General features: G+C 43.2%; 1 protein-coding gene across 4 annotated transcripts in view; it reads left to right on the plus strand.

The window, feature by feature from the left end:
* Trpm1 (transient receptor potential cation channel subfamily M member 1) overlaps positions 1–19,969 on the plus strand; it is a 116,884-nt gene that overhangs the window by 14,499 nt on the left and 82,416 nt on the right. The window contains exon 1 of one of the 4 annotated variants that reach the window (XM_031386868.1): positions 15,669–15,746. The exons of the other annotated variants lie outside the window; for them this stretch is intronic. The gene's annotated coding sequence lies outside the window, so the exon portion shown is untranslated. Of the gene's footprint in view, positions 1–15,668; positions 15,747–19,969 lie in introns of those variants that run through there. 4 annotated transcript variants of the gene reach the window in all.

A 19,969-nucleotide genomic window follows, 5' to 3' on the forward strand; every position in this document is an offset into this window, starting at 1 on the left:
AGATGCAGATGTTCCCACCCTTCCCACCATCCTCTGCAGCGGTGAAGGTGGTGAGGACACATTTGTAAAGTGTGAAGAAACCCAAAGCACCTCCTTTATACTTTGTACATGTGCCAGGTGGTGGCCCACGCTTTTAATCCCAACACTTGGGAGGTAGAAGCAGGTGGATTTCTGAGTTCAAGACCAGCCTCATCTATAGAGTGAGTTCTAGGACAGCCAGGGCTACACAGAGAAACCCTGTCTCAAAAAACCAAAATAACAATAAAATAGTAATAATAATGATAATAATATTGTGTACACACATGAAAAAAATCTTAAAACACCTTGGTTAATTGAATCTTTTCTCTTAATTTTTGTCAGAATAATGAGCTTCTTATATGTTTAAAAATTAAGACATGATTACATCATTTTTCAACCCTGCCCACTTGCTTCCATTCAAATTCATGGCCTCCTTTTCTTCATTACTCTTACATATACATACATATGCAAACTATATACATGCCAGCTGTTCAGTCAGTTTGGTTTGCTTGTATGTGCATGACTTCAGGGCTGACCAGTTGGCACTTAGTAACTAATTACCGGGCTCATCCCTGGGGAAGACTCTCTCGTTCTCAGCGTTCCCTAGATGCCTGCAGTTGTTTGCGTAGGGTGGGGTGATTTCCTCCTTCCATAGTATCAAGAGCATAGCTGCATAAGGGAATGAGCTTTTAAAAAACTAAAAATCACTTTGCTGTAAAGAGTTTGCACATAAAAACACCATGTAGCGTGGTTAACATAGCTGTCTAAACATGCACTTGTCCAGACCCGAAGTCTGTATGTCTCAGTGAACGTCTACACCCTTAGACAGCCATTCTGAAGTGAGGAGCTTCTCTTTGGATCCAACACTTTCCCTACGGATTGCATTTTTATGCACCTATCTGCCATGAAGACATAAGACATCCATGGCAGAGTTAAAACTGGAAAAACAAGTGGCTTCGGCTGCTTTGTCACAGCTCACTGTCCCGAGTGACTGCCTGATGTCACCCTTCCTTGTTCTTGAGTCTGTATGTTATATTACATCCACACATACATTTGTTTACTGACATACACGCCTATAGCATAGACGAGAATCCATATGAGGGAGAATATATCAGGGTTTTTTTCTGAGACTGAGGATCTTATTTAATATATATTCTATGTCCATCAATTTTTAAAGAAATTTTGCATTTTATTTTTCTATAGAGCTAAATAGTATTTCATCTTATATATACACACCAGTATATATCAATGTATCCCATTATATTATATTATATTATATTATATTATATTATTTCTTTTGCTTTATGGTCTTTACCTAGATCAGCGGTTCTCAACCTATGAGTTGAGACCTCACTTGGGGTTCAAACAATCCTTTCACAGAGGTCACATAACAGATATCCTGCATATCAGATATTTACATCATGATTCATAACAGTAGCAAATTTACAGTTATGAAGTAACAACAAAAATAACATTTGTAACAATATTGTAATGGTTATGGGGGGGGTCACCACAACATGAGGAACTGTATTAAAGGGCTGCAGGATTAGGAAGGGTGAGAGCCACTGTTCCTTTTGGTCTCAAGCTTTCTATAGCTTTATATTATCAGCAGACTGATTATAAATGGCATATGATAGTTTGGGACTTTTTAAAAAAGAAGCACAACACTTTAATCATTTATGTAAAACAACTATAGTATTATGTGCAATGTAATTTTTGACTCACTCATGTAAATCTGCCATCTTATGACTCATGTGTCTTTATGTTTGATCTACTTCTGTATTTCCATCTCTTTCTTTTTCTTCTGAGACTGAGGACCTTATTTAATATTGTAGACCAGGCTGCCTCTCAAGTGCTGGAACTAAAAGCATGTGCCACCCTATTCAGATCCCCATGATTTTCTTGTACATCTTTTGCTAAGTGTGTCTCTAGATACTTCATTTTGGGTGCAAATGTAAATGGTATTGTATTTCTCATTTCAAAGCCAGTTGTTCATTGCTGGCACACGGGGAAACATCGTTTGTCTCTTACCAGCACATCCTGCAGATTTGCCGCCACCATTTCCTAACTTCAGTGACTTTAATGTGCACTCCTTAAAAGTTCCCTGGAGATCATCAAGTCATCCATGAACAGTTTTACTTCTTCTTTTCATTGATATGCCTTCATCTCCTTTTATCTTGGGACATTTGCTCTGATTTTCAGTATGATTTTGAAAAGCAATGGTGTCCTCTGGAAGAGAACTAGGAACTATCCTGTCTTGCTCCTGTTTCTACTGGGAGTGATCCTGCTTCCTTATTGTTACGTGTGAAGTGAACTGTAGGCTTTGCTCACAAGCTCTGGCAGGCCCTCTCTGCTATCTCTTGGAGAGGTTTCTTTTCATCATACAAGAATGCTGAACTTTCTCAAATGCTGCTTTGGCCTCTACTAATATGATTATGTGATTATCTTCTTGACTTTGTTAATATGATGCATTATATTAATTAATTGAACTAATGCTGAACCAGCCTTGCATACTTGGAATAAATCCAACTTTATCATTTTTGTATGGTTCCAACTTACTGATAGCTTGTTGAGAAAATTTTCATTTACATTTATGAGAGATTTCTCATAAATGTAGTTTTCATGTCTCACAATAGGTAATTTAGTGCTTATGTTAGGGTCACATGAACATCATAAAATGAGCTAGTTAGGGATTGCTCATTCTGCTTCCATTTTAAGATTGCTACTGAATGTACATTGTTTGATTGCCAAATATTTGGAGATTTCCTAGCTATATTTTTTGCATTGTTTTCTGATTTAATTCCACTGTGGTCTGATTTGTGTTCTTTTAAATTTATTAGAGGTGTGTTTTATTTTTAATATAATATTTTATTATTTTTGAGAATTTTATATATGAAAACAATATATTTTAATCACAGTCACCTTCTCTTCCCCTTAACTCCTTCCAGATCTACCCACATTTATCCACCCTTTCCCAACCTCATGTTTGTTTGTCCGTTTTTTAAATTATAACCTACTAAGTCCAATTCGTACTGCCAATATACTCATGGGTATGGACCTAACTACCACAGCATGCTTGACCTACCAAGAGCCACACCCTTAAAGAAAACTGACTCTCCCCCTCTTAGATGCCACCAACTGTCAATAAGTCCTCAGCTGTGTTCATGGTTTATGTACCCTTCTGCCACCCATGCTGGATTGTTGACTGGCTTGACCATGTATAAGCAACCACAACGGAGAGTTCATGAGTTCAGCAGCCTTGTCTAGAAAAGGCATTTCACTGTGGCCTCCCCCAAGTTCTGGCTCTTACAATCCTTCTGCTTCCTCTTCTGAGGTGGTCCCTGAGCCTTGGGTGTGGTGTTGTCTCATATGGATATCTCATTTGTGGCTGAACACTTCATTGACACTCTGCTCTTTGATCAGGTATGAGTTTCGCCACTAACTACTGTTCATTGCACAAAGAGACATCTCTGGTGTGGTCTGAGAGCCATACTAAGGAGGTCTGCCTTCAGGGGTGTGTGTATTTAGGCAGTTGCTGTGGTTGATGGAGTCTTTCAGAAGTCTAGTTCCAGTCTCTGGATGCTCACTAACATTCTTCTGATTAGTGTGAGAGTGATAAGCCTTCCCCTATATTCTCACTTTTATCTGTCTCTTTACAATTAAAATTGAGTGTGTCCTATATCAAGCCTGATTCTATCACCTGCCTACTCTCTTCAGTCTGTCTCTGTCCATGTCTCTGTCTCTCTCGAAAGCATGCGTACCCCCTGCAAGTACACACACACACACACACACACACACACACACACACACACACACAAAACACAGAATAAAAGTTGATCTTCAAGCCAAATATGAGTGATCATGGCCAGGGAACAGACTCAGGTTTCCTCCAGTACTATGTCCACCTCTTAGTGATGGAACAAGGAAAGTTATAAATCAAATTATTTACCATATACATTGTGGGGTTAGGTAGGAGGGTTACAGCAAAGTATGGAACTCTACTGTGAGTTTCTGATGACACTCTTAGACTTTGGATGGATGGAAGCTAGTGGGCTGCTAAGAATACATAGTAAAGTTTTAATGGCCACAAGGAGGTTAGATTAAACACAGTGAGCAGCGGGTGGCTTTCAAAAGGGCTCAAAACAGCTTAAGATGATTAGATTCTAGTCTGCAACATTTTCACTTTCCTTAACCTTGATGGTTAGCTTGTTGGCTCATTAACACAGGTGCTGGATCTGTCTCCTTCCTGCTCCCCCATTTTTCTTTTGGGAACTTCACTTCTCACTTGTCTTTGGCAAATCTTTTTTTGTTAAAAGGACATACAGGGGCTGATGAGATGGCTCAGTGGGGAAGAGCACCAACTGCTCTTCGGAAGGTCATGAGTTCAAATCCCAGCAACCACATGGTGGCTCACAACCACCCGTAATGAGATCTGACGCCCTCTTCTGGTGCGTCTGAAGAAAGCTACAGTGAACTTACATATAATAAATAAATAAATCTTTAAAAAAAAAAAAAGGACATACAGGGTCATGGGATCATAGAGAATGACTTGGGGGATCCTGCTGTGGACAATGGGGTAGGGGGCCTACTGGACAGGATGAAGTGGAGCCGCTCTTCTGTGAAGCTGTCCTTTTCTGGCTAGCATCCACTATGTTCACTATTAACTATAATCATATATGTTGAGACCTTGTCTTCTTCGAGTGTCTCTGTTTTTTTCTACCTGTTATTTCTACAAATCCTTTTTCACATTTTTATTAATAAAATCACTGCTTTGTAATGAATGCACAAATAGATACTATCATGCAGAGATTTTAAGGTAGTCACTCAAATGCTTGACCAATCCTCCACGGCTCAGTGAAGTTCTCCACAGCCAGAACGGCTACTCTGAAGCCATGGAGCTTCAGTTAGCTCACCATTAAGTACATCTGATTCACCTGATCACTACAGAGAAAGAAAAAATGGCAGCAATGAAGCTAGAAGAAATATTAGCTTTGTATGCTTTTTCATGACCCATGTATCTGTTTGCCTGAACTCCACCCTTCTTTGAAAATAATATTAAGTACCTAAAAATAAGTCTATCCAAAGAAGTGAAAGACCTCTATAAAGAACTCTTCAAGTCACTGAAAAAGGAAGCCAAAGATGCTAGCTGATGGAAAGTCCTTCCATGTCCCCAGAATGGCAAAATTAATATTGTGAAAATGGCCATATTACAAACTTAATCTACAGATTATTCTTCATTTGTTTTTATGAGCAGGATCTCTTTATGTAATCCTGGCTGTCCTGAAATTCACTATGTAGACCAGGCTGGCCTCCAACTCGCAGAGAGTTATCTATCTCTATCTTCTAAGCGCTAGGATTAAAGGTATGCATCACCACACACAACCTAATCTACAGATTTAATGTATGACCATCAAAATTCCAATTCCATATTTCATATATCTTAAAAAAAAAGTCCAGGAATTCATGTGAAACCACAAAAATGACACATAGCTAGGACAGTTCTGAGGAGTAAGAACACAGAGACATCCCGACACCTGACCTGGAATCATGCCCTCCTATAGTGATACAGCAGCCTGGCAGTAGCATGCAAACAGCCAAAACCACAGAGCAGAAAGATACCTGGGATTACACTGACAAGCCTGCCTCCATGGGATCCTTAACAAAGGCCACAAGTGGAAAAAGAGAACCCAGTCAACAAACTGAAAAGTGAAATAAGATCCACATCCTTCACCTTGTACAAAAATTAATGAAAATAGATCAACGACACCAGCTTACAAAAACCTTAAGTGCTGAAGCTTGCTGTAGAGAAGCACAAGGTATGCTTTCCATGACTTTGAGACAGGTAAGAACTTTCTGAACAGAACATCAACAATGCAGGAACCCGCCACAGGCATACAAGAAGGGTGGCACAAAACTTAAACATTTCTGCACAGCAAAGGAAACTATCAGCAGAGCCCACAGACAGCCCACAAAATGGAGGATAATCCACACCAATGACACTGCAGACAAATGGCCAATATCTAGAATTTACAAAGCTCTGCTGAATTAAACACCAAGAAAATAGAACTGCCATTCAACAAATGTGCTGACTTGTATGGAAAGTTTTCAAAAGAGAAAACAGAGATGCCCTATATCTGTTTAAATTTCCCTTTAATATCTCAAATACTTTCATGGGCCACATTGGGTCTGACAGAGATTTCAGAATAAAAGAGAAATTCCACTTAAGTTTTCAGAGAGGCTGGGTTGCCCCGAAATAAAGAGCTTCCCTCACTGGGAATACTCCAGTAACTGCAAATAATTATTATATATTATAACTGCAAATATTAAGAGCCTCAAGAGGAAAATCTACATGCAAGTTGCCTAAATTCGGTTCACACAGATAGCAGTTTTGCAAAGGCCCAAGCTTTTACTAGGCCAGTTTTATTTTGGTTTGTGTTTATTTGCCTATTTGCTTGTTTTCTAAACAGAACAGGGGCAGAATTGGGGTGAGTAGGGAGGATAGGGGAAGGGAACCATGATCAGAATACATTGTATGAAAAAAATGATTTTCAATAAAAATAAAGCTCTTCATAGAAAATAATAACTTAAAAAATACGATTTCTTGAATCCTATAGGAAGGACCATTTCTGAGCTAAGGATTCTTCAAAAATAGATGGCACCCCTTTCACTTTAGCCACTAGAAAAGATAGATCTGTCTCTTGGGAAGAAGGAGCCACACACAGTGGAAAGGAGAAAACTGCTAAATGAAGGTTCTGGGGCTCAGGGAGAACTGGGGATAAACTGTTGACAAACTCCTTAACCAGATATTCATATCTAAAAGAAGCCAGAGAAGCAGACGCTGTGGGTCCGCTGAGATGGCTCAAAGGGGGAAGATGCTTGTTGCCAGCCTGAAGATCTAAGTTTAATTCCAGGGCCCTACAAAGTAGAATAAGAGAGCCAGCTACACCTCCCCCCCCACATGCATGCACATACATGCACAGCCAACCAATGTAATAAAATAATGAAAGAGAATAGAATACCAGAACATCTTGTGCTGTTCCTGGTCTTGAAGAGCTTGCCCTGTATTCCTGCAGTTCTTTGCTCACACTTGTGACCCACCTGCAGCCTCACCATCTGAAGATGCTCAGTGGAAGATTAAAATGCAATGTATTTCTAATTTTAACAAGAGAGACTTGAGTGACAGTGTTCTATCCTTCGCATTTTCCTGGCCTTTCGTGTGGTTTACTGAGTGCATCCAGATATTTCTCTGGGGGCCATGATGACTGTTCCTGATTGTCAACTTGATGACATTCGAAATTAACTAAAACCCACGTGGCTGGATACATCTGTGCAGGATGTTTTCTTAATTAAATCATTTGACGTGGAAAGACTCACTTGCAATCCAAGATCTTTTGAGGTGGGATGATCGGCTTTTAATCCGGGCCACACCTTCTTCTGGCCACCTGGAAGAAAGAAGCTTGTTCTTTTTGCCTGCTTGCCCTTACTCTTGCTGGTAAGTTTATTTCATCAATGGCAAATCCAATCCATCACTAGCATTAGAGCCTAGTTCTTTGGGATTCTGCTGTATACAGAAGATCAGCTGAGACATCCAGCCTTCTAGACTGAACAATTACTGGATTCTTGGACCTTCTGTTGGTAGACAGCCATTGTTGAACTAGCTTTACCATACTCTCAAAACCACTTTATTAAATCACACACACACACACACACACACACACACACACAGACGCACACACAGACGCACACACAGACGCGCACACACACACGTGCACACACACACTCTTATCCTATCCTGTTCCTCCTCAGAATCCTGAATAATACAGGGCCACTTTTCTTTAAAGGTTATTATCCTCTAAATTGAGATAAAAGTTCATATTTTAGGAGTGATGATGCATTACTCAAAAAGGATGGGGCTGGAACAAGACTCTCATGATGGTTTTGAGGGCTCCTGTTTATGTACAATACATAGACCAGGAATCATGGCTTGTCTGAGAGTACCTGTCCCGAGGCCCCAAGCATCACAGCCTCACTATACAATCCCTGGCAGCACTTGCAGCAACAACAGCTCTTGATGGTGTGTGTCTTAGACAGGGTTTCTATTCCTGCATAAACATCATGACCAAGAAGCAAGTTGAGGAGGAAGGGATTTATTCAGCATACACTTCCAAATTGCTGTTCATCACCAAAGGAAGTCTGGCCTGGAACTCAAGCAGGTCAGGATACAGGATCTGATGCAGAGGCCATGGAGGGATGTTTTTTTTATTGGCTTGCTTCCCCTGGCTTGTTCAGCTTACTTTCTTATGGGAACCCAAGACTTCCAGCCCAGGGATGGCACCACCCACAAGGGGCCCTTCTCCCTTGATCACTAACTGAGAAAATGCCTTGCAGCTGGATCTCATGGAGACATTTTCTCAGCTGAAGCTCCTTTCTCTGTGATAACTCCAGCTTGTGTCAAGTTGACACAAAACCAGCCAGTACATTGTGCCATGTGTCCTTCCCAATGCAGTTAAATGCTACAAATCAAACAAGGGTACAGGCAAAAATAATCTCATATTCTGGTTCTTGCCAAGATCTCTTCTCTGGAACACAGACATCTTGAAAGAAGAAAAGGCCACATTGGCTGGTCTGTAATGAGACCCACATCCACATTCTGGGAAGTTCATGACAGCCCCAAGTGGCTGAAGAAGCATGAGTCCTGGTGTCCCAGCAGAGGGCAGCCAGCACAGTGACACTGGGACTTCTGCCACTGATGGACTAAGGATGGATGAGATGGTGGGAACATGGTGAGCCATCTCTAAGGCTGTCTCCTTGGAACATCCTGAAGCTCCAGCTGTGACCCTTTGTTGTAGTAGAGCCCAGGGCCTGCTCTAATGTGCACCAGTTCTATGCACACGAACCCTGTGGGACATGGACAAAGCTTCAGCCCCAGACACTCTTTTGCTGCAGCCACGACTGTTATCTTTATTGTAGAGATTATCCTACAAACTAAAGCCTACTAAATGCTTGGCAGATCATTCACACCAATGTGTTAGTTATCCCAGAGCACGGCATCTGCCAACATTACAACATAACTCTTTGAAATGCAGGAAGAGAGATAAAAGAGATGGGGGGGGGGGGGGGGGGAAGGAAAGCCGCATAGACTGAGAGGAAGACACTGTTCATTGGAGATCCACTTCCACCATTGATTGGTTCTTCAGAATGTGCATCCCCCAAGCAGAGGGGTTAATATAGTTCCTGTTGGTCGGGAGTGTGAGGAGGGCAGTGTTCTAGGTGAAGGATGCAGTGATACTAAATTATTGATAGGCCTGGATTCCTCTGAAGAATGACCTGTATTATTTTGGCCAGCAGATGCTGTGGGATCTTACTCCCTGCCTAGCTGAACTAGTCTCCTCTCTGGCCTTCAGACTGAGAGAGGAGTTCCCAAAGCCTGAATCCTTAATGTCTGAAGATCTTACCGTCTCTCAGCTGGGAAAACATTCATGCTTTTATTTAATTAGCCCCCGGAGAAACAGATAATCGAGAGACCGCCAATTGTGTGGGTCCATCTTTCAACCATTCCCTCATCTAGTCACTCATAATTGCCTCTTGTAATTTTTCATAATTCAGAATCAAAGATTTAAAAAAAACTATTTATGATTCATATGCATTGGTGTTTTGCTGGCATGTATGTTTATGTGAAAGGTGTCAGATCCTCTGAAACTGGACTTACAGACAGTTGTGAGCCTCCATGTAAGTGCTGGGGTATTGAACCCCCATCCTCTGGAAGAGCAGCCAGTGTTCTTGACTACTGAGCCATCTCACCAGCACTCCCAAATCAGACATTTTAAAGTTACCACTTGGCTTTCTCTGTTCATGCAAGCATGGCATGATATGATTCCACTTTAAAATGGTCACTTCCTGCTTCTGCTATAGGTTCTCTGATCACTAGATGAGACATGGAAACGCAATGCCATCTTGTTTTAATATGAAAATAAATTTCAAATAGGGACTACCAAAGGCAGCCCCTGCTACCAATCCCTGGAGTGGCAGTGTTTTCTGCTGCCTTTAGTGAGCTTTTATAAAGGGCATGGGTTAGATCAGGGCTCCCAGAAAGGGACCCACCTCAGCTTGGCAGTGTTTGGCTCCATGTATGGCACCTTCCAAGTCTCCCTCAACTTTCCTTCCATCTTCAGCATCATCTCATCATCTCCTGCCTTTGCCTGAACTCAGGGGTCACTGGCCTGCTCTGATGCTCTGCTCTGAGCTTCTATTACATCAGCTTTGCTGAATGTGCCATCCTGACTCCCATCCGAACCAGCCCCACACTTTAACCCTCTAACGTCTCTTCTATTAGAGGCTCTCTCTCCCTTTCTGCCTTCCCATTGCTCTCATGTCTTACTGAAGTGCTTCCTCACACCTTTCTGGAGCAGCTGGCCCTTCTTATCCCTGAGTTCTCCATCAATACATTCAACCAAGTTCAGATCAGACTATTTACAAAAGCCCCTCATCTGTACTGGACATAAATATTTACATAGCATTTCCATTGTGATAAGTATTATAAGTCACTAGAAATGGTTTGACATCTACAGGAGGATGCAACCTCTGAACAAGTACTGTGACAGTTTTTGAACATCTGAAGAGTTTGGCTACCCTGGAGCTCGTCCCCCATAAATACCCCAGGATGACTGTTTCCGATGTACTCATGAGGGAACCACCTGTGGTCTAGCAGGTGACTCCTTAGAGGTCATTTCTGAGTCACACCTGGTCCCACACAACACTAGCAGTGCCTAGGCATAGTTAATGACATCAGCAGTACATTAAGACAGTAGGCAGTGGGTAAGGAAACAGTGACAAGTCAGGACACAGAGGTAAAGCTGAAGGATAAGTGACAAACTTCAAGTGTCCGTCAGTGTACCACAATCCTTTAGTAGAATGACAATGTTTTTTAAAAGGGGTGGGGGACATACCATGTAGAATAATAAGCAAGAGGTATACAAAGTTTCACAGAAACAGAAATGCATGTGGCCCTCAAATATGAAAAGATGCTCATCTTCATGGAAGACAAACATATATTAAAACCGCACTGACCTAACACGCACTAGAGCACTTCGCCCAATGAGAGCAGAATATATATTCTTTTTTTTTTTTTTTTTTTTTGGTTTTTCAAGACAGGGTTTCTCTGTAGCCCTAGCTGTCCTGAACTCACTCTGTAGACCAGGCTGGCCTCGAACTCAGAAATCTGCCTGCCTCTGCCTCCCAAGTGCTGGGATTAAAGGCGTGTGCCACCACCGCCCGGCTATATATTCTTTTACAGTTTTATTTATTATCATGTGTGTGTGTTCATAACACTTGTGTGGATGTCAGTGCTCTCTTTTCACACTTTGTGAGTTCCGGTGGCTGAATTCAGGTCGTCAGACTTGAGAGTCAATAACGTTTACTGACTGAGCCATCACACCAACCCAAGAATATACTTTCTACTCAGGAGCACATGGAATGTTGCCCAGAATAGACTACAAATAGAGCCCATAAAGCAAGCCTCAACAGATGTGAAAAGGCCTTGGATCATGCAGATTATATTCTTCACACACTGTGGAATCGCACGAGAAATATATAATAGTAATTTGAGAAATTCACAGATATGTGGACATCAATATACTATAGCCATATATAACCAATGAGTTAAAATAAGTTTTGAGAAAAAATAGAAAAAAATTTAAATGAACAAAAATTAAATGTCAGTACTTGAAGGATGCAGCTCAAGAAATGTCCACTGTGAAGTTTGCTGCTATGAACATTCTTAAGAAAGATGGAAACAGGCCTAATGCTGCACGGTAGTGCCACAACACATCTAGTGCTTTATACGGTTAATGTAGACTGTAAACAGCAAGCGAACAAATTTTCAACTTTAGAAAACTAAGACTAAAAACTAAACAAAACAACAGCAACAACCAAACAGCCAAATTGCTGTCAGTTGAGGGAAAGTCAATGCTGTATTGATAAAACAGAGAATAGAAAAACCATGGGAGAAATGACTGTCAGTCAGCTGATTCTGTGAACTGGTGGCTATAACTGACAAACCTTGAGAGAAACAGACGAGCAAGGAGAAATGAAAGGAACAAGGATGTGAACAACAGTACACAGCAAATTAACAAGAAGCTAAATGAAACAGGAAAACATCTTTGGCAGAAATAAATTATTAAAACTTATTTTAAAATCTGAGCAGACATGTAAAAGCAAACACAGTGATTTTTAAGGATTTCTGCCCGGAAAATTACTGATCTGGATGGATAGAGTCACCGGTAAGTCTTGCTAAATATGTAAAGAAGGGCAGAGACCCACTCCCCCTTCTTGATGCTTCTCAGTTTATCCTACAAGGTCAGTTTTGTGATAGCAAAGCCAGATGAGGAAGCAAAACTGTAAACTATATGGAAACACCATTCTTTTAACATTAATTTATGTATTTATATCCCAAATGCTGCCCCCATCCCATTCTTAAAGAGATTTGCAAAAGTCAGTTTAAAGTTCAGCATTATCCTGTGTTTACAGAAAGGCAAGAGCCCTCATGAACGTTGGTGAAAAGCAACCCTAATGCAGTGGAACATTCGTATTCATTTACCTGTTGTTGTTCATTTCTAGAAGTCCCACTTCTAGGAGCCTAACCTGAAGATTACAGGTAAATATAGAAAGACTCATGGCGAGGTTTTGGGTTGCAGTGTGGTTTGTAAGACAGAGAACTACCTAAGAGTCCTCAAGAGGGCACTGGCTCCACCAACTTCTCTGAGAGTCATTAAGAGGGGACCAGTGCCAGCAACCTCCATACACTCACCCCAAAATTACAGCTATGAAGCTCTGCATAGAAACGAGGGAATTTAACCATCTCCTGAAAAAGAGGAACTGGTAAGCCCAAGAACAAGGCTGTAAAGGGGTGTGAAGGAAAAGAGGGAGACCTGTGTGCATATTGAAAATCAAAAGGAGGCAAAACATTTCTCAGACTTACTTGTGGAGAAAGGGGGTGCGACGGGGAAAGGAGATACACGGTCGATAGATTCTGAAGAATAAATCTCGTTCATGGATTTGACTTTACAGTAATGAAAATATTTCACATAAGTTGAACTCAGATTTAAATCTAAAAGCTAACTCATTAAAAAAAAACAAAGAAAAATTAAATAAGTAAACTTTTCTGTGTAACAAATTCATAGAATCACCGGAAGAGGATTATTTTAAAGAGATTGAAAAGAGCTTTAAGAGTCTTTTCCTAAAGTTGAGAAAAGCAAGAAAACATTGGAAACTGCTTTCAGTAGTTAGCATCAAAGCTGGCATGGTTTCCTAAACTGTACCCAGGGGAGGGGGAACTGTGCTAACATCATTAGCAATGAGACTTTCAGAGGGAAGGGACCAAGGATGCATGTAGCATTACGGATGGTAAGTCCCTCCCTGTGTTTCCAAATTTGAACTGGGAATTCATTTTGAGTTCATGAAACACTTCAACATCATACAAATGTGCGTACGTGTACACACACTTGAGTTCAGCCCCTAGAGCCCACAAAGTGTGGAAAGACCATACACACACACACATACACACACACGCACACACTCACACACACATACACTCACACACATATACACTCACACACACACATACAGTCACACACATACACTCATACACACTCACTCACACATACTCACACACACACTCTACCATGCACACATACTTACACACACATACAAATATACAAACACACACACACACACACACACACACATACACACACATACCTTGGTCTGTCTGCCCTTTACACTTTCTTTCTTGGGCCAAGAACCAGCCCAAAATAGAAGCAGACACTGAAACCAGGGCTACTTGGGGGAATGGTAGAGTCCAGATCTGTGCCAAGACCTCTCTGTGATGCATCAGAAACCTCAGCTTTTCATGTCGGATAGCAGGGACACTTTAAGACACTCTTGGTATCACCTGGACTCGGGAGCCCCAGTGAAGTTGGACAACAGGAAGGAAAAACAACAACTGCGGATTAAGATACATCAACCATGTTTAAACCCACAAATTTGTTCTGAAAGCAAGAAAGAAGAAATATGGCCTCCCTAGGATGAGACCAATGATCCAATTCACTTTGCAAAATATGAGCTGTCTCCCTGCCTCTGCTATGTAACTATGTAACCAGATCTGACAGCACAACCTTCTTTTTCGAGATAGAGTCCATTGGTTAGAGATGCCGAGTCCTGACGAGTATCATCTATCCTGCAGCTTGCAGGCCTTGGGAGCACTCAGGGGCCTCCAGTGACATCAAGTCCCTGTTTTTCAGCCATGCTGCCTCTCCTGGCCACTCCCAGGCAGATTCCTTGTGCCCAGGAGTGCCCTGCCTCTCAAGCTCAGCCTCCATCTGTTCAGGCAGAACTGTAGCAGCCTAGTACCTTCCTTCTGCCCCGGGTGCAATTTCCCACTGGAGCTGAAAACTCATTGCCTAGGAAGAAGAGGCAGACCCACGCCCAGGCTGCTGTGGTGTAAGCCTGCCATTCTGGGTGTGTACCCAGCTCAGTGTCTGGAAAGCTAAGCATGGATCCACAGTTCCTGTCCCATAGCACAAAGGGTGGGCCCAGAGCACCTTTGGTGGGCCCAGAGCTGGAAGGAACTAAGGAAAGGCTAGACTCTCTCTAGTACCTGGCCTGGCTGGGCTGCCCCCAGCTGCATCCCCTGGGGGGAATTTAGACTCCCTGTGCTCCTGGATACCTGCTAGACTCCTGCCATGCTATTCTGCAGCCTACTGGCTATAGGAATGTCTCCGAGTCCAGACTGTATCCCATCCTCAGGGCTCTATAGTGAACAGAACAACCTGAAATGGGCAGCCAGGCTGCTCCAGTTCACACACTCTCTGGGCAAGTCAGCCACTCCCTACCCTCAGCGTCCCCATCTGCAGATGGGAACCTGTCCAGGCATCCCAACCTTCTACAAGTATACAAGCCCCCTAGTAAAGCAGAGAGGGGTCTGCTCCCAGGAGCCTCCCAGACCTGTGGTAAAGAGTGGCCCAAAGGGAGTACATATCAAGGAGCCTTTCTGGACTTCCCTTCTAGCAGGTTGAGAAAGCACACCAGAGTCTGGGACACATGTGCAGGCGTGTTGTTACAGCAAACCCAGAAAGCTCTCACTGTGGTGGCCACTGTGACCCCAGTCAGGCAGATTGCTGGTGGAGTGGAGACTTAAAGGGATTGGAAGCTTCACGTGGGCCAGTCATGAGGGACCCACCCAGCATTTGCTGTTGGATTCATCAGACTTTATTAGGCTCATCAGACTGCAACCTCTGGCCCAACTCTGACCAACTTGAAAAGGCTCAGCAGTAATTAGAAGCATGTGGCTCCTCTTCCTGGCTCATGAGGGCTGGGGCATAAAGCTGCCTGACGTGGGGGCTTCTGAAAGAATGATTATGCCCAATTGTCCCAATTATGCAAAGTGGGCTGACATTTGCAGCAAGGAAGGCCTGGTTGGGGCAGGGGAGGTAGAGACCACTTCAAAGAGGGGTGGCTTTTTGTGCATACCACGTTGAGAAGCCTGGGAGCCAGGTCATGAGGCCTCTGTCTCACAAGGATCATGAGGACTAGGCACAGGCGCTCACATGCTCTTCATGTGGGCTGCTCCTCTTAAAGAGTGAGCCCCCCTCACCCAGTTTCCTGCCCGGGCCAAGGAGGAGGCTGAAGGAGGCTAGCATGCGCCCTTCCCGCTTGCTCAGCAGAGGAGGCAGGTAAGCTCAGTGACAGAGTTTGGCTCTTTCAGCCCCTCACTCCTCTCTACAAAGGTGGCCTCAAGGCCTCCTGGGACTGGGTACTAGATCCAGACTCAGCCTGGGTTCCCAGAGGCCTGACAGGTTGATTGACAGAGAAGAAGGTCTGTAGGGTTGAGAAATGGCGCAATCCTCTGAGCTTCCCCGGGGGAAGCTTCTCCATGCCATGTGCCTGAGATTCGCTGGGAAAGGCCAGCTCCAGAGTTGGGCAGCGCTCACCTCCACCACTTGCTTTTGGGAAACAGACATCTTCCTTACAAGCTCCAAAACACGGAAGTTCACAGGGTGAGGGAGCGTGTGTACTTCAAAGCCTTCCATGCAGGAATACTGAACTGCTAAAGTTTAATTAGGCTCAGGGGAAATCTGGGTGGAGGCTTTATTCCCTCTCATTGATCACCCCACGATAGAAGTGTGGTCAGGACTCCAGACATGTTCAACAGCACGTGCCAAGGCCGGCGATCCCATATGGAGGACTGTCTGGAGGAAAGGACCTGAAGGTACGAGGGCATTCACCCAGCACTGTGCACCGCAGTGCGACCCAGGCTCGTCTAGGGACAGAGAATGGATACATGATCATGGTCTATTGGTAGAAAATATCACAAGACACTTTAAACGACAGAGAAAAAAGTACGACAGCCTTGTGTAGAACAGTCATAGCTTGGAGATTTGGACTGCCTGTGCCTAACCGCATGTCTAATCTCTTTGTAACACAAAGGGGGAAGCGAACAGGTGCCAACGTTATCAATTGTCCTTTTAGGATGAGGCCTTGGCAGCACCTGCTTATTTGAACCTTTGTAAGTCTCACTTTTTTTTTTCTCCTGTGAGTTTCAATAACAGATTTTTAAACCAAAGTATGCATGTTTTTAAACCATAGCAATCTACCTAAGTAGCAGGGGGAAGACACTGTGTGTAGAGCAGACTCGTGCTTATGAGAATGAAGATAGGAAGAGAGGAGAGATATGAGCCCTGTCCGAACTCAGTGCAACCATAGGAATGAGTCCTGGCCTCTCCACAGGAGGAAGACGGGTTTGACTAGGGAAGAGTCGTCTCTGGCAGTGTATTGCATGGCATTTGCTATTATATTTGTAGTGTAAGTTGGCCACTCTCTGCAGCTTATTTTAGACCCCAGAAAATGTCACTGGAAATGTCAATTCATATCACGTGTGTTTGCTATAATTGTTGTTTGCTTGATTACTTTCTAGAAGTCCCTAGAACTTGATTTGACTCTCTCTAACTTCTAAGTTCATGAATGGTGCAAGAAATGGAGTGGACCCCGGCATCTGAGCTCACTTGTCACCCCTCAGGCTGAACTGAGTGGAAATAGATTCTCCAACAACCTATAAGTCTCTTACTTGGGGGAACAAGGCATTAGATGGTTTTGAAAAATTCCTTTTTCACTTTGGCTGAATATTTTTTCAAGATACTATGGAGACACACAGAGAGATAGAGACAGAGAAAAAGAGACAAGTGGATAGACAAACAGACATACAGAGAGAGGGGGCGGAATTGAAGTTAGAGTCTGGGTCTGGGTCTGGAAACTGGAAGTCCCCAGCTAGGAGCAAGTGGATCCCTATTCACCAATATCTTCTGCAACCTAACGGAATTCAATGCCTACAAACTTCCATTAGAAAGAAAGTAACCTGCTTGGTATGGTGGCACACACTCTGATGCCAAACCTTGAAAGGCTGGGTCAGGAGTCATCATCATCATCTGAACTACATAGTGAGACTGTCTCAAGTGGGGGAAAAGGCAGGTTCAGCTGTGGACACTGCAAAAGAACATGCATGGGCTGCTACTATGATTGTAAATAGAATAAAGCCACTTATAAAATATGAATAAATGAAATTAACTTCAATTTTATAGGTTTTGAACTCAAAAAACATGTCATCAACACCAAAAGCTTACTTAAGAGATTCCGTACTAGGTCTTTGAAATCTTGCAAACTCTGGGGCACACATGATCCTGGTGAATGGCTGTGTGGTGGTTTACCCTGTACTCAGCGAATCTCAGCTGAGACTATACACAAGTGTTCAGCCATGTTTCTGCCATACTAGATAAATCACTTCTAGTTCTTTCCATATCAGCAGGTATGTCCCATTCAGGGCTGGGCAATCCAGCAATCTCTTCTTCTCAGCACTTGGCCCAGTTATGAGTCTGTATTGCTGCCCCTGCAGAAAGTGGCTTCTCTGGCCAAGGTTGAAGGCAACATTGATCTATGAGTATAAACATAACTATGTATAAGGCAGCTCAACATATTTGTTGTAGTAGGTTCCCCTTGGGACCTCTGACTACTGAGTCATTGGCTTTGGAGTGGCTGTATGGTACCAGGCATGAATTCCCTCCCCTGAAAGAGGCCTCGGTTCTGATCAGAAAGCAGTTGGCTGTCCCCAGAATCTCATGCTACTGTTGCACCAGTGGGCAGTCTCAGCTGGCATGTTGATATTGTAGTTTAGTCCAGCACTGGGTAAGGCCGTGCTTTTCTCCCCCACTGGCATGCCCAGCACCTTCCAGTGCTGTGAAAGCTAGCTGGCAGGGATGGTTTCAGGCCAGTTCCAAGCTTCATGCCTTATGTCCTGCCACAAAAAGGTGTGCTACCTCCCTCTGCTTCTTCTCAGCTAGCTTGTCTTTCTGTTGTTGAGTGGCAAAATACCCTCACATGGTCTAGGCACTAGACCCTCACCAGGTAGATGATTTGGGAATATTTCCTCCCGCTCTACAGGATGCACCTTTGATGCACCTTGATGCGCATTTCTAACTTAATGAAATCATTTGTCTACTTTCTGTTGCAGTTCATGCTTTGGTGTCATTTAGATGTATACTGCCAAGTCCAGCATCGAGATTTATCCCCAGTGTTCCTCTTCCTTCTAAAAGATTTATGGTTTTAGCTCTTACTTTTAGGTCTGATCCCATTTGAGTTAGTTTTTGTGAAGGGCGTGAGGTAAGGGTCTAAATTTATTCTCTGGTGTGTAAAAATACAACATTCCCAGCACTATTTGTTATAAAGACCTCCCCCCTCAGCACTGAGAGAGCTTGACACCCTCCTTACACATCAGTTTCCCGTAGATACGTGGATTTGTTTCTGAACACATTTATAATTGCAATCTTAAAATTCCTGTCTTGAGCATCAGCCAAGGGAACATTATGATGGAGTACTTAATTCCTGGAGGAGACACATTGTTTTGGTTATTCGTGTTGTTTATGCTTTTGTGATGGACTCTAGGCATCTGGAGTTAGATCTTTGGTGATGTTTCTTGATGTGGTATTTGGTCTTGCCTTGTTGAGTAGAGGCTTGGATATTTGTTTGCTGTTACTCAAGCTTGTCAGGTTGTGGGCCAGATAAATAGCCCTTGGGGTTTAGTCTTGGAGCAAATCTGTATTGATGTGAGAGAGGTGTCAGAAGTGCTCTGAACTCAGCTAGGTATAGGCACAACTTCTGAACCCAGGAGCAACCCCCAGTAGGCTTATAAGCACAGCTTTTGTGTTTAAGGAGTTGTGCAGGTGTTGTTTCCAGCAATAGGGCCCTACCATCAGCTCGTAGACAACAGCCTATATCCCTGACTGGGTTGTCTGGAGCTACTTTATAACCTCTTTCCAATTACATCAATTAGATATAGGCCATTGTCAGTACTGAAAGCTTCACTTGGTGTCAAGAAATGTCCGGTTGGTATTCTGTCTTCCTCATTATTTGGTGATTTTGTCTGGGTCACCTTAATATATTTATATTTGTGTGTATGTTCTGAGTCAGGGTTTCTCTGTGTAGCCGTAGCTGTCCTAGAACTTGCTCTGTAGACCAGGTTGACCTCTAACTCACAGAGATTCACCTGCCTCTGCCTCTGCCTCTGTTGCTGTTCATGCTTTGGTGTCATTTAGATGTACACTGCATCACCACCCAGCAAGCTTAGAAGGCTCTTGATGTCAATCTTCAGGGATGTGTGAAAGGCTCATTAGTGGCCTTTGAGTGGCAGAGACTGGAGTCACAGTGAATGGTGCTTCGTGGAAGTGCAAAGCAGGATGCCATGCCATCTTCTGGTGGAGGTAGCTAGGGTAGAGGCCAACTTAGGGGTTCTTATCTGGATTCAGGGACTCAGGACACCACAAGGCTCCAGGCATCTTGGTATGTGGAATGGCTGGGTCTGAAGATCTCTAACTAAGGATGTAGCTGTCAGAAATTCACATGGTTCTGG

This window comes from Mastomys coucha, unplaced genomic scaffold (genome assembly GCF_008632895.1).
Source record: "Mastomys coucha isolate ucsf_1 unplaced genomic scaffold, UCSF_Mcou_1 pScaffold21, whole genome shotgun sequence".
NCBI classification, from domain to species: Eukaryota; Metazoa; Chordata; class Mammalia; order Rodentia; family Muridae; genus Mastomys; species Mastomys coucha.